Below are 14,846 nucleotides of genomic sequence, written 5' to 3'. Positions count from 1 at the left end.
TTTGGGGCAACTGAACATGGGGCGGGAGGGGGCAGAAGAGAATGACAGCTGGACTTGGGGTGGGGGCCTTGATCCTCACTGTAAAGACCCTTCCCCCGGCCCTCCAGCTCTGGCCCAGACCCCCTTCCCCAGACGGGCCACCGTCTCCTGCACCCCCACCCCCGCCTTCTCCATCCCCACTGCCCCGGAGGCCTTGGTGGCGAACATATGTTTCAGATACTTGACTGCAGCAGTTGCGAGCCAGAAGGGCTGTTTGGGAAAGGGTACTCAGTCAAAGCTGTGTTTATATACACAAGGGCCAGCGTCTTTTTATTATGCATAATTATACGCTTCTTAATGTACAGGCCAGGCTAGCCATCTTTCCTTCCTCGGCTGCAGCTGCAGCCTGCGCCGGTTTGCGCCTGGGGCGGGGCCGCCCTCCTCTCCTTGACTCTGAACTCTGGCCCCGAGCTCCAGGGGCCCGCCCGACAGATGGGTTTGCGCTCGCTCTAAGTGAGGAGAACAGATTCTTCCGGGGAGATCTGGGGAGATGGGATGCAGCAGAGGCGCCCTGGAAATGGCGCAGATCATAAATGTTAAGTCCCGTTTCTCTCCCTTTTGTCTGCAAGCCGCTCCCACCCTCGGCACGAAAAAAAATGTAAGCTCCTTCCTGCAAAGCGTTTTCAGGAGTCTGCACCCAGTGACTCTCTCCCTCTCTCTAAATTTCATGAAGTTGACTCCTAAAACCTGACAAAGCAGTTGATTAGACAGCTATCACTGGAGTTCAGGGTAAGTTTTTAGTAATAATGATAATAACAACAACAGTAAAAGCTTTTCTTGTGTACAGTATGCCATGGTGGCAAAGTGCACGACCTGCAGTGTGGAATACCCTGGACTTGAACTCAGGTACCCCCGCTTATTAACTGGGGAACTCTGAGCTTGTCATTTAACATCTCGAATACAGTTTCCTCATCTATAAGATGCGGGAATAATATTAGCTCCTGCACCAGCTGGAGCTGCTCGCACGGTGCCTGGCGCAGAGGAAATGCTTTGTAAATGATGATTTCTCTTATGGTTGTGACCCAATGGAATGCACGTTCCAGGAGGGCAGGACATGGGCCCCTTCCATCCACGGCTTCATCTCCGATGCCCCTTCACTGGGCTCGGAATGCTGGAAACACTCACCAAATGTTTGTTGAAACAAAGAATGAATGAGCACTGGATGGGGAGTTAGGTTTTGTCTTTCATTTGCCAACTGTGGGGCCAGGAGACGTGGGACCTCTGAGCTTCCCGGGCTGTACGTGGGGCAGCGTGTACTTGCCCACAGGCTGGTGACCGTTACATTAATTGAGAGACATGGAGACAAAGCACTTAAATGTTTAGACAGGGTTCCATGTCCATTCATGCCCTATTTTGTCAGTAGCTTGTGTTTCGGTGAGTGGGAATTTACTATTTAAAAGTGTTTTCACTTCCCTCATCCCATACAATCCTCAAAACAACCCTGTGGGCTGGGCAGGACTGCTCCCAGCCCCAGCTCATCAGTAACAAAAGTGAGTTTCCAAAAGGTCCTGGGACTGGCCAGAGCTTGCCCAGCAAGCCAGAGGAGCCCAGGCACCTAAAACTAACCATCTGCCACTTTTTAAATTCCAATGTTAGTTGTTTGATCCTTTGAGGCTATCCCCAAACTTGTAAATGTAGTTGATGCTGGAACTCTGTGGTGTGTGTAAATCCTCCCCTTCCCTCTTCCTCAAAGCCTGCTTCTATCAGGAAGTCCTCCTGGGATGAGTGGGGTAAGAGCACAAGTTGACTATCAGCCACTCATGGAGGTCCTTCTTTTCTGGGACTGCTGCCCCAGTGAGGGAGGGACTGGAGACACTGAGCAAACACACCCGGATGGCCAGGTCGACCCTGACTGGAGTTCGCCCGAGAAGGAGGAGGCCCCATTTTGGGGGTATAGCATGTTCCCGCATGCCTGCTTGGGGCTCAGGAGGGGTGCGGTTACCAGGCACCCTGCATACACGAGACATGTCCTATGAGCTGTTGTGGCCTTGCCAGAACATCCTGAATATCCCAACTTCTGCTTTTCTTTTCCTCAATAAACTGCAAAAATTGGGCAGTTAGAGACATTTTCCAAATTTACCTGGGCATCCTGCATTTTCATTTGTTAACTCTGGCAGACCTAGGGATTGGTGACTTCCACGGGGCTGTGGCCCCTCCCGGCTCCCTCTTAGAGGGCCAGTGGCCCACAGGCTCCCTGTGGAGGCCAGCCTGCCTCCCCAACTTGTCACCTTCCACCACAGATGGGCGTAGCGAGGGAGACATCAGGTTTCTGGAGCATACTCTGGGGTGGCCCCGCCAAGCCTGTGAACTGCCCATAAAGGACACGTCTTTGGTAATAGAGAGATTTACTATCTGAAGGGCACCCCTATGGCCCCTCCTAGATGCGATTAGATCCTAAGCACTCCTCTCGCCAGGGCTCTGGATTTGTTTCAGGGGCATCCAGAGCCCCCCTTGGCTTCTCTTCCCCTTCCCACCAATAGCTGCCCCCAGAGATTTACAGTCAGGAGGGGATGGTCCCCTCTGGCTTCTAGTACGATAGCACCTGAGTTACGAAGCCATTATCCCTTTAAGAGTTCTTCATTCGTCCTCGGGCAACAGCATCCCAGGAAGTGCAGCGCAGACTGCCTTCCTGCTCAGCCCTGCCCACCCTGGCTAACAGGACATCTGGTCTCCCATCCACTGAGCTCCTTTGTGTAGGCTCTGCTGCTCCCTTTATTTTCCTAATCTGTAAAAGGAGGTGGCTGAAATAGAGGCTCTCAAAGGCCTTTATAGTCTGTATCTTTCAGCCAAACAGGAGGCCCCTCCCTGCCCCCCAGCCCAGTGCCACAGAGTTCAAAGCCCAAGGGGCTGCCTGCCTCCTCTGAGTCACCTTCCCAAACTCCGACCCCACTTCATCCTGCAAAGCCAGCAATTCCCAGGACAGTTTCCAGGAGGTGGGAAACTGACAAAGTTAATAGAAGACAGGAAAGGACAGGCTTGGATTGAGATTCCCTCATTCAGTGAACAAAGTGCATTAGAAATTGATTTTCCCCTCTGCTGTTTACTATGGCTTTCTCCCCCTCTGGTGCAGGGAAGAAAGGCTTTGCATTAAGATTAGTTGTTCCAAAGTGAGACTGCAATTTGCCCAATGTGTTTATTTTATGGGAGCCCAAGCACCGCTTGCAATAGCTTGATTCCCTCGTTCTGGCTTTTCTTGTTCTTGCTTCTTTTTTCCAGGGTCCAGGAGGGAAATCAATTGTTCCTCCCTCGCAGGTTAGGGGCTGCGCCGAGGCCTCGGGAAGGGGCGGGGGGCATGCTGGCCTGCGGACTTGCTCTCCTGGGAGGGCTGCCCGCTCCGCTTCCTCTCCAGTACATTTTGTGACCAAGGACGGGGTTCTCCCTGCCAGGGGTCCGGGTGGGCGAGGAGCAGCGGCAGCGCCTGCCGAGGGTCAGAAATTGGAGCGCCCCCGCTCCCGTGCAGTCCCGGAGTATTAAGGGTGGGATGGGGGAGGGGGGCAGCAGGCAGCTCTGATGAGGATGAAACGAAATGAATGTGTTTTCAGAGTTCCCCCCAGGTCCCAGCAGGATTCTGCAAAACTGTAATCCTATTTTGTAAATAGATGAAATTGCCTCTTTTTTTTTTTACCCATTGGAGATGAAAAGCCAACTTTCCCTCTCTCTCTCTCTCTCTCTCTCTCTCTGTCTATCTTTCTCTTGGCAACAAAATGGGAAGGCAAAGCTACCCACATGCCCCAGTGTGTGGCTGAGCAGGGAGGTGTTGACCCACGGGCCCCTCTTTGTCTCTGAAGTTGACGCCCAATGCAGTGACCAGTTCATTCAGTTCAGAGTGAGACTCCACAGACCACAGGGACAGCGTGAAACTGACAGGAGAACTGGCGGTACCTCTGAATCCTGACTGCCACTTTACTTCTCCAATCTCGGCTGGGGTGACCTGGGGACAGAGGCCGGGACCACCAGCCATTGTCACATTCCAAAGTTGCAAGTGACCTCAGCGAAGCACCCACGGGCGGAGCCTTCTGGAACCTTAATAAGGGATTGATTTTGAGCAGGGCGTGGCGGATGCCATGTGTGTCTTGGATTCCTTTGGATGTCACGTAGAGTTGGGAGTTGGGGTTGTGGTCAAGACAGCAGCACCAGAGGAAGGCCGGTGAGGGTGGCGGTGGTGGCCTTACAGGGTCGTGGAGGTGAGGAACCAGGACCCCGAGCTGTTAGCGATGGCGAGCCTCGGCCTGGCGGCGTCAGGCTTGGCACTGGGTCGGTGACAACGTCACCCTCTGTGATCAGGAACACAGAGCAGGAGTCCGGTGAGTGGGGTTGGAGGTCCCTGGAGCTCAGGCAGAGAAGGGGCAACTTCAGCAGAGGGATGGAGGGTTCTTCTCCAAGGAGGCACAGAATAGAAGAGGGAGTGGCGTGGGTGACCCCAAAAAAGACCAGCGACGGACTGAAAGGCTGAGGAAGACCCTGACGATCATTGAGTTGTATGCTTAACGCAGGTTTAAAGGTTTAAATTATACCCCAAATTAGTGACCAGTGGAGTAAAGCAACAGACCTCCGTGACTGATGAGAGGCAGGAAAGGCGGCGTGTCCAGGGAGCTAGTGTGCCCACCTCTCTTAGGGGAAGTTGCCGCAGTCCTGGGGCTGAAAAAGTTCTGCCTCCCGCAGCCCAGAGCCGCGGCCTGGCCCCTCCTACAGCATCTCAGTGGCCAGGTGGGAGCAAGCACTTGATCCTGGACATCTGGAGGTGAACGGGGTCTTCTGGTCTGGACCCTTAAGACATTTCGAGACCCATGCACCCTCCCGTGCCCCAGAGCTGGAGCTCAGGGAAGAGTTAGGGGCCCCCAGAGCCAACAGTGCAGGTTAGTAGTAGGCGCCAAAGAGCCATTTTTAAAAACCAACTGAATGCATAGAACAACTGTCACCCCACAGAGAGAACTCTTGAGCTGCTGGTGGATCGCAGGTGTGTCCTGGCTGGTTACTTTCCCTCCCACCACTGCCCCTGATCCCTACTGTCCAGGCAAGAAGGGAAGAGCTGGCAGTGAGCTGGGTTGTTTTGGGGGGCTATTGCTGGGAAGAAGAAGTGCTAAAGAGGCTGCTGGGGGCCAGCGTGAGCATGTTGCCTCCAGGTGCCTCCTCCCTCCCTCCCCACTCTGCGAAGTTCCCAAGGGCCGGGCAGTTTCTGAGTTCCCCTATGACCGCAGTGTAGAAGGAAATCTAAACTGGAATCAGTGAGGATGGGGTGGGAACCTCGGGCCATAGGGGCATGTTGAGAGGGGAGATTGTGAGAATTTGTGGGAAGCCTGTTGATGGTCCCTGGAGGGCTTGTGGGAAGAGCCCACGACAACCCAGGGCCGGGGGGGGGGGGGGGGGGGGGTTGGGGGCTGAGGGAAAGCAACAACCCGATGCTCTGAAGGTCATTTTCCCAGTGTGCCCAGTTGGCTGTTAGGACAATTTTTTTTTTTTTTTTTTTTTTTTTTTTTTTTTTTTTTTAAGGAAAGACAGAGAGAAGGAAGGAAGGATAGAAGGAAGGAAGGAAGGAAGAAAGGGAAACATTTTCTTGTTTTATTGTATTCTGTTTCTCCGTTTTTGTTACATGGGCTGGGGCCGGGAATCGAACCGAGGTCCTCCGGCATAGCAGGCAAGCACTTTGCCCGCTGAGCCACCGCGGCCCGCCCCTGTTAGGACAATTTATGTGCTGCCTTCAACTCTTCAGTGTTTGTTGACTGGTTTTCCTTTTGTCTTCGTAACAGCATTTTAAGGAACTGACCTGCAGCCAGTAAGAGGTTTCTTAGGTGTCAGGCCCAGAGGTTCACCTGGGCTATTTCACATAATGGGGTTTATGGACAAAGAAGGCAAAGGAAGGCAGAGACCACCCAGGGAGCCAGCAGCAGCCAGGCTGTCAGACAGCATGGAAAGAATAGGAAGAGAAATACAGTGGGTATCCTGGAGCCTGGGGGAGGCCGCTCCAGGTTGCATCAGCTCTGGGAGCAGGGGTCCTCATCAGCAGGGAGCCTGGAAGCTTCTGGTCCTGATGAAGGAATGAACATGTGCATTTCCTGCAGCTCAACAAGATGGCTGTTGGGTAGTGAGCCACGCCAGGACAGGGGGCCTGTCTCATCGGTTAGCGTGCCCCCAGTGCCTGGCCACAGGCGGTGCCTAAGGATTTTGGGTGCAGGAATGGAGAAGGAGGGAAGGGGTTTGCACAGTAGTGCCGGGGTCTGCAGACTCGCGCTTTAGTGCTCTCTTCCATTTGCTAACCTCCCTGCCCAGTGGATTTGCATTTGTTCAGCCAGGGCTGGACTCCCCCACCGGCACAGGGGTTTGTGCCTGGACAGAAGGGTTATCACTTGCACTTTGGGGGGGGGGGAGGGAAGGGTGGTGGCCAGGAGTGGCCTGAGACACTGGAATTGCCCGATGGCATGGTTTCCCGGGCTATGCCCGGTCTCTTCCACCCCTGCCAGCAGTCTCACCCCTGCAGCTTCTCCTTCCTCCCAGCCTGGTTCATTCCCTCTCCTCCCCCCCCTCCCTCTTTCCCATTTTTCTTCTCACTCATATTGGCACTGAAAGGAAGGAAGAGGCACATCTCACTGGAAGCATCGACTCTAGAGCTGAAAGGTAGTGGTTGTGAGGGCTCGAAGGGGTTCACACACTTTCAGTTCCACGTGCATGTGTTAGGTGCCCTGTCTGTGCCAGGCACCCTGCTAAGCCCTCTCTAAGCCCTAAGTGGAAGGTCTGAGATTTCTCCATTTTATGGATGAGGAAAGGAGCACAGAGTGGTTATGTGATTTGTCCCCAAACCACACAGCTGATAAGGGGGGGGAGTTGGGTTTGAGATTTGAACCCAGGTTTGTCTGACTGAAAGCCCCTGCTCAAAACCCATTATTTTATTCTCTTGTTCTGAGACAAACGATTCTGTCTGACCTGTGTGAGGGGCTGAGGGACGGGAGGTGGCAGGGGAGGCTTCAAACACTGGCATCCCACTCAAGTTTCTTCTGTTCTGTGTCCATGTGAGTGAGAAAGAAAATGGGAGAGAAGGAAGGGAGGTGGGTGACAGGAGAGGGAGAGAACCAGGCTGTGAGGAAGGAGAAATACATCCTCTTCCTCTCCAAAAAGACTGTTCCCCTGATGGCAGCTGTCTTCTTGTCCTTTTGGGGGGTGGTGGTAAAAGTAGCCTCTGTTGACTTCTGGGAACCCCTCTTGTCTGGCCCCTTGCCCGCCCCTCCTTTCCCAGCCCAGCCCTATTATGGTTCAACCTTACTTAAATCTGACCGTCCCCTTTCCTGGGTCCTTCTGCGTGCTAAGGTTAGTTCCAGTTGAGATTGGCCTTGCTACATGGGTTCCAGGGCAAGTTGTCCACATTATTCTACAAAGGCTCCCTGCATCCCAGGCAGGGGAGAGACAGGAGCAGTTGCCCTGCCAACTCAACCCCTAGAATGGGGGGCTCCCTCCAGTTGACTGGGTCTACCCAGGATGCCAGACCTCCTTCGAAATGTACCGTGGGTGTCACCCCACCCCATCCAAGGCCCCAGGCCCCAGCCTCTGGGGACATCTGTCTCCATGGGCACTGCTGGCTTTGAGTTCTTCCCTTGAGAATCAGAGATGGCCTTGCCCCTTAGGAAGCTGGCACCTCCTGAGCCCTGATGCCTTCCTGGCTACTCTGCAGATAGTTGGAAGTCACTTCTGGTGGGAGAATGTGGCACAGGGCCTTCTGTGCACCGGAGCTATTGCCACATAACTGCAACAAGGGAAATGGGGACCACAAGGCTTCTGGCTCGCTGCCCCCGCTGGTGAGAACAGCAGGCCACCAGAAAACCCATGCTAATGGCCTTCCTCCCAGTTGCCTTCTAGATAATGGTAAAGAATGCGCATTTTTAGTTCAGAATTGAATTTCAGCTCTCCTGGTATGTTTCAGGTGTTGTTTCCTTCTCCTTTGAAGACTGAAAACTAGAAATTTGTGCATTTATTCTCTGCCAGAAATTGACATCTGGACTCACTTATTCCTTCGCCCTTGTTCTCACCTGGCTGGACCCCGAGGGGGCTGCCTCCCAGAGGCCTCCTCTGAATGGACCTTGCAGGCCAGGCAAGCAGGTGCCCCGGAGGCAGGGAAATGGTCTGTAGCGGTGTTTCCCACCCTCTAGCAGCCCCCCGGCTCCCACCTCCAGCACGTTCCTAGCACGTTCCTGGGTGATATGGAAGCTGCTGATCCCTGGGACCACACTTTGCGAACCACTGGCTTAAATCCTTAAAATTGTCCTGGGGCCAACAGCATGAGCACCACCTGGGAGCTAGTTAGAGACACAGGATCCGGGTCCCACCCCAGGTCTAATCGAGATTTTCATTTTTACAAGATGATTTGTGTGTCTATTATGGTTTGAGAAACACTGGCCTAAGTGATTTCTCAAGGTTCTTTTTAGCCCAGTAGTCTGAACATTGCCTCTACATTAGAAACACTTGGGGAAGTTTAAAATAATCCCAGGCCATGCTGTATAGCCAGACCACTTAAGGTGGAATCTCTGGGGTGAGCCCCAGGCCTTGGTGTTTTCTCAAAGCTCTCCAGGTGAGTTCAGTGCACAACCCTGTTTGAAAACCACTGTTCCAGCTGCAAGAATCTAATCAGGAACATGTCTCACCCAGTGCTGACCTTGAATGGAGAAGGAAACATTTGTTCTTCTTTCCTCCCAGTCACTGAGCCATACCCACTTTTCTGGCCCAGACAGGGCTCAGCTTTCCTGACGCAAGCTCATCCATCCTTCCAGTGTGTTTTCCATAGGGACTTCGGGAAGCCAGTGATGACAGAAGTTCTTTCTCTCTCTGATTCCAGTTTGGTCAACTGCGTGGAGAGCTGGAGAAGCAACCAGGGATTGGCCGAGTCAGCCAACCCCATTGGTATACTGAGGGCAGGGCCTTCAGAGCCCACTTTCAATTGTTCCTGAAATTCCACCACTTGGGTGCTTTCAATTTAGGGCCAGAGTGTCAAATACCGAGCAAACCTGGACGGCTTTCACCCTCAGTGTCCAAGGCAGACATTATCAATCAATTAGAACACTCTTCTTCATAGAGCCCAGAGGTGGCTTCAGAAGACTTCTCTTTACAGTCTTTCAGGCAGCCAAGGCCGTTTGGCACACTTGACGTGGGTTGCCTCTGGGATTGAAGGCATCTGCCCCATCACACAGAGAGACACTCCTGTGAAAGTGAAAGTGCCAAGTTATTGTTGCGTGATTAACGCTGTGCTGTGAATTAGTTCATCTGCTCCTTCTCAGAGGTAATGGAGAGAAGGCTTCCAGGTGGGAGAGAAGAGCAGGGAGGGAGGTCTGAGGGATGTGATTCTGTCCAGGGAGGCAGTTCTGGGGAAGATGACATCAAATGGGGCTTCTGGGGAGAAGAGGAGGGTCCTTCTCCATCCTCCCTCCTCTTGGTTCCCTGCCAGAGGGATTTGGCTGAGAGGGGCCAAGGGAAAGTTCTCCAGTATCCACACTGTACCTGGGGCTGGGTTTTGGTCTGACAGTTTGGGGAAAGGTCTTTCCTTTTCTATTGTACATTCCATTGCAGCCAGTTTTCAGATGTAGACTTGGCCAGGATGGTGGGGATGTGCAGAGACCCCCTCACAGCCTTTAGTCAGGTGGCTTAGTGGGGGATGAAGACTACCAGTGCAGGAGCCTGGGTTCCTGGGCAGGGCCGGTGCTGGGAGCTCTCACCCAGTGACAGTGGGAGATTGCAAGGCAGGCGGGCACTAGAGGCTGTCTTCCATCCAGTGGTGGGTGGGGGTTGTAGGTGGGAGGGACCAGCAGTGTCCCTCCACCAATCCTCATCCCAGCTACTTCCTGGATTGGATTAAAGGAAAAGAGGATGATAGGAGAGGAAGGGAAAGAACATGGAACACTGGAGCATGTTTTTCAGAGCAGCAGGCATCTGCTCAGAAGAGGGCTGGGGGGCTAGGTTCTGAACAGGCATACTGCAGCACCTGAGCAGGTGGGACAGAGAGGAGCTGTCACTTTTAGGCTGGGAGAGAAAGAGGAAAGTAAAAGATATGTACTTAAGGAAAATTTTCTTTAGGGGTTGCACATTCATTAGTTCTTTCACTAATGCAACACTCCTTATTGAACACCTGCTGAAATGGGCTGGAATCCTGCTGGTCCTTTCCTGCAAGATGAGTCTGCCCTGAAGGAGAGGCAGAGAAGAGGAATGGCACAGAGACTGGAGTCACAGGAGATCTCCCCAGTGCAATGCACAAGAGACCCTCTCACAGATACCTAAGCCTCCCCCCCCCCCCCCCCCCCCCGGTCAGTATAAAGAAAATAGAGGAACCCTGGCTTCTCCCATCTGTGGCCTGAAGAAACGGGACTTTGCTTGCAGCAAAAATCTTACCTGTAACTGAGACCGTGACCCTCTGTCTACTGGCTCAGCCAACGACCTCATTTTAGTCGTCTTCAGTTCCAGGTCCCCAACTGCCTTAGACCAGAGAGAAGGCAGCCGGTGAGGTGTGTGTGCAACTCAAGGTCAAAGGATGCTAAACGAATGCAGCTTGGGGCATCCTCCAAAGCATCTGTTCTGAATTCATGGGGTGCCCCAGGGGAGGGGGCACCAGGCACAAGCAGCTTTACTTACATTTCTTGACCTGCTCTTCATGCTGCAGAAGCCGCCTGCCCAGCTGCCTGCCTCTCTCCTCTTCTCTCCTCTCCTCTCTCCTGGCAAAATGGTCCAGAAGGCCCTGACCTGCCCCTTTGAAACTGTTGAGATCAAAGGGAGAAGCTACACCTAAGGGTGCCCCTGTAAGGGGTGATGGGCATCAGCACGAAAAGACTGGGATTATGAGTCTTTGAGAATTGTTCAGGGAAATTTTGGTGGGTGGGGAAGAATCTTCTCCCGTCTTCCCTGGGTCCTCCCCAGCTCCTGAAAAATGCTGCCAAGCTTTTTCTGGCAACTAAGGGTGTAAACCAAGCGTGGGGTTGTTTTGTTTCTCTGTGTGGCTGTGCTAGAGGAATTTGGATATATTTGAATAGTTTGAGTGTGTGTACATGTGAGTGTGGGTGTGCGTGCACACGCGCGTGTGTGTATTGGACATGTGTGCATATGCGTGGGGATGTATGTGCATGTGTTTGTGTGGGTGTGTTGGGTGCCTGTGTGTATGTGCATGGGTGTGTATGTGTGCATGTGTTATGCTTGTGTGTGTGTGTGTGTGTGCTCTGGGGTATCTGCACATCTGATAATGTGTGTTTGGGTGAAGCTTTCTGCATTTGCTGGTGCATGTGGGTCTTTGACAGAGGAGAGACCCCCTCTGGGAGGAGAAAGGGGCTGACCCTCCTCATAGGAGGTGTTAGAATTTGGAGCCAGAGTTATTCTTCTATTCCTTAGGTACAGAGCCCAGTGGTACCTGGGCCACCCACCTGAATGCCTATTTCCCTGGGAAGACACTGACAATGGAAGAAGCTGTCATAGACCAAGGTAGGGGGGCGGGGAGGTTAGTGAGGTGCTAAGATGCAGGGGCTACACCCAATGACTTCCAATGAGCACAGCTCACTTGGCTAGACCCACCCCAGGCCCTGGGACCCTTTGTCACCCTGGCTTCTCTCATTTCCCAGGACCCTCCCGGCTGGAGGGAGCACCGAAGGAGGCATTGCTTAGTCGGTGACCTTGACTCCTCCCCCTGCCGCTTGGATGGAGAGGCTCAGCACTGCTCAGCCCGTCTCTGCCACTCCACAGCCTGCCTTTAAAATGACCTCTTCGTCTCTAGCTGCAATCCGAGTCCGAGAGGCTGAGAAGTGATGTGCGTCATTTCCATGCTTTCCCATAGTGCCCAATGGGGTAACGCTGCCCCGCCCCACCCCTCATGGCCCCGGAGCCATGGGTGCCCACCCCTCACCCCCACTGCTCCTGCCCGCATTACCCGGCGGCCAGCTAAGCCCATCCAACCTAGATGGATTGACTTGTTGGGAGAGTATTTATTTTAAGAGGCATTTCACCTCACGTTTTGATGTGCTTGACTCATTCCCCATAAATATCACCTAGCAGAGAAGGCGTGTTCTCTGGGAGAGATGTGGAGGTTTTGGAGGGAGAGCAAAAGCTGATGTATTCCCAGGGGCGACGAGGAAACTGTTCTCGTGACCGGTCCCCACGATTCAATCCAGCGGGCCCCGAACACCTGCTGTCGCTGACACAGAGGAGCCCCGGCCTGCAAGGGCAGCTCAGGCACAGCCAGTGCCCTTCTGCCTCTGACCAGCCAGGGACTGTAACACAGACACCCAGCCTGTGGCAGGGTGCCCCGAGGAGGTGACCAGAGGGCCGGAGTGAGGCCACGGTTGTCAGGACACTTCATGGACAAGGTGACTTTTGCAAAGGCCTTGTTGAGTGAGGAGAGGAAGGGGGGCATTCCAGGTGGGGGAGCATATGAGCCAAAGCCTGGAGGGCTGCCTGAGGGTGGTGAGAGTGGCTGGGACCCTGTGAGGGGGGAGTGTAAGGTAGAGAAGGGGAGGAAAGTGCACGGGCAGAGGGAGAATGAGGGGCGGTCGTTTGGGGTTGTCCAAGCCCCATAGGGGAAGTGCAGCCTCTGGGCCAGGAGGAATCAGAGCTCCTTTCCTTCTTTGGCTGCTTGGGGAGCGAGCTCTGGGGCACCAGTGACCCTGAGGTTTTTGGGTTTTCTGCTGGGCCCGGGGTCTCTCTCCCCAGAGCTCACAGGGAGCCACCCAGCTGGGGCCCGGCTGGAAGCTCTGTAGCTGGGGAAGGAAGCCCACCTCGCTGGCTCTGCCCCATGCAGGAGGCACTGCATTTGGGGGGCTGTGCTCTCTTGGGGCATCCCCTTGGGGACCCTGGAGGCAGGCGTGTTGGCCTCACTGTGCGGATGAGGAAGCTGGGGGCTCGGTCTCGGGGCTCAAAGGCGGGTCAGTGTGACACAGACACTCCATCCCGTTCCCTGTCATCCATAGGACGCCGCCCCCGGCTGCTGGTAGTTTAGAGGCGATTGCCCACTTTCACTCTGTTCTCATCTTCCCTGGGAATGGAAATTTCCTCATGGGGATTAGAAATGGGACAGAAGTTTGTCCACCGGGGACTGTCCGGTTGTCTGGAGGGTGGAGGGTACAGCTTCTGGGCCTGCCCTGCTGCCAGTGCTGGAGGCGGTGTGGCGGTCATCCTCGGAGCCTCCAAAGGGACCACGGGACAGAGGGCTGTGTGCAGAAGTGTGCATGAGAGTAGGTGTCTGGATGAGTGTGTGAGTGTGTAGGAGTAAGTGTGGGAGCACAAGAGTGAGTGAGAGTGAGTGTGTGAGAGTAGCTGTGTGTGAACGTGAGCAAGAATGTGTGTGAGTGTGTGAGAGCACGTGTGAGTAGATGAGTGCAAATGTAGGCGTGTGTATGTGTGAGCAAGTGTGTGACTGTGAGTAGGCAGGAGTGAATGTGTGTGAGAGGTGTCAGTGTGTACACATGTATGTGTAAGTGTAGGGGTGCGCCAGCATCAAGAATCCCGCTGAGCTCCGTTCCCCCGAGGGCCAGGATGAGGCGCCAGCCGCCAGCTCCGGGCACTCACCTCCCACGTGGTAGGGCAGGGTCCCCTGGCTGGGGCGGCGTGTCCGGAGGGCCCGTCTGGAGCGAGTTCCCACAGTGACACTGGCCCACGAGGACTTCCCCGCTGGGAAGTGAAAGTTCCTCTCCCTCTTTTCTCCAATCTCCTCTTCTACCCCGACCGGACCCCCGAATCCCCAGTGCCTTCCCCAGCCCCTCCCAGAACTGAAGTCGAACCCCCAGACAGGCTGCTGTTAATGCACCTCGGCCTCCCCGAGCCCCTAGGGACGGGCATGTCACTCATACCTGGCCTGTCACAGTACCCATTTCCTGGGCAAGAACGATTGGCCCAAGGGGTGAAGGGGACAGGAGAGCAGGGCCAAAGTTCTTCCTTGGAATTGGCCCATGGGCCCTCCGAGAAGGAAACTTTTCTTGCTGAAGGTGCCAGAGTGGGAAGACATCAGCCCGAGGGGTCGCTGGCCATCTTCACCATCACATGCACGAGAGAGATTGTCAGCCACAGACGTAAGCAAAGCTGGAAACTGGGTGGGGGGCAGTGAGAGGGACCGACAGACAGAGATAGAGGCAGGGACGTAGGGATAGGCATGGGCACAGACACGGGGAAACGATACTGGCCCCGACGTTCTGGTTCCTACAGCTCCCCTTTAAATCTGTGAGCCATCCCAGGATCCTCCCAGCTATGAGAGCCAATTAAATTTTCTCCTTGCTTAGCCTAATTGAGTTCAGTTTCTGTCACTTGCAGAGCCCAGACCAGTGTGTTGGCCTTCACAGCGCCGTGTCCCAGCCCATCTGCGTGTCCTCGTTCCCTGGAGCGGCGGCGGCTGGGATTCATCTCAGTCCTCTCCGCTCTCCTCCCCCTGCGAGGTTATCAGATACACCTTTTTCAGGCACCCCTGCCTTTCTCCCCCTTCTGTTTCAGTTGCTGATGTGGCACGTGGCCTCTGCTTTTCTCCCTGCTCCAAAAATAAAGCAGCATACTTATAGAAGTTTCTAGATGTCTCACTATGAAAAAGGTGGGGAAGCCCTGGGTGAAGACTAGACTCAGTCACTCCTGCCCACTCGGACATGTAGGGACAAGGAGGAAGGGTTGAGACAGGCAGAAGGAGGGTGGCGCTCGGGACCACCGGACTCTGCTTTTCATGAGAGAAGCCCCCTTCATCTTCAATGTCCTTCCCTCCTTTCACTCACCATGTTTATACCCATGGTGTGACTATCCACTATTAGACATCAGCTAGTTCACCAGACTTTTTTTTCAAAATAGAAGTATCTGGTATTTTTGTTTTGTTTTGTTTTGTT

General features: G+C 54.1%; 1 long non-coding RNA gene across 2 annotated transcripts in view; it reads left to right on the top strand.

Moving 5' to 3' along the window:
• LOC143685815 (uncharacterized) overlaps positions 1-12,421 on the top strand; it is a 77,931-nt gene extending 65,510 nt beyond the window's left edge. For both annotated transcript variants that reach the window (XR_013176755.1, XR_013176756.1), the window contains 2 exons: positions 11,389-11,478; positions 11,616-12,421. This is a non-coding gene — a long non-coding RNA (uncharacterized LOC143685815). The remainder of the gene's footprint in view (positions 1-11,388; positions 11,479-11,615) is intronic.
• The last annotated feature ends 2,425 nt before the right edge of the window (positions 12,422-14,846 follow it).

This window comes from Tamandua tetradactyla, chromosome 6 (genome assembly GCF_023851605.1).
Source record: "Tamandua tetradactyla isolate mTamTet1 chromosome 6, mTamTet1.pri, whole genome shotgun sequence".
NCBI lineage: Eukaryota > Metazoa > Chordata > Mammalia > Pilosa > Myrmecophagidae > Tamandua > Tamandua tetradactyla.
This window is presented reverse-complemented; position numbering and strand designations above follow the sequence as displayed.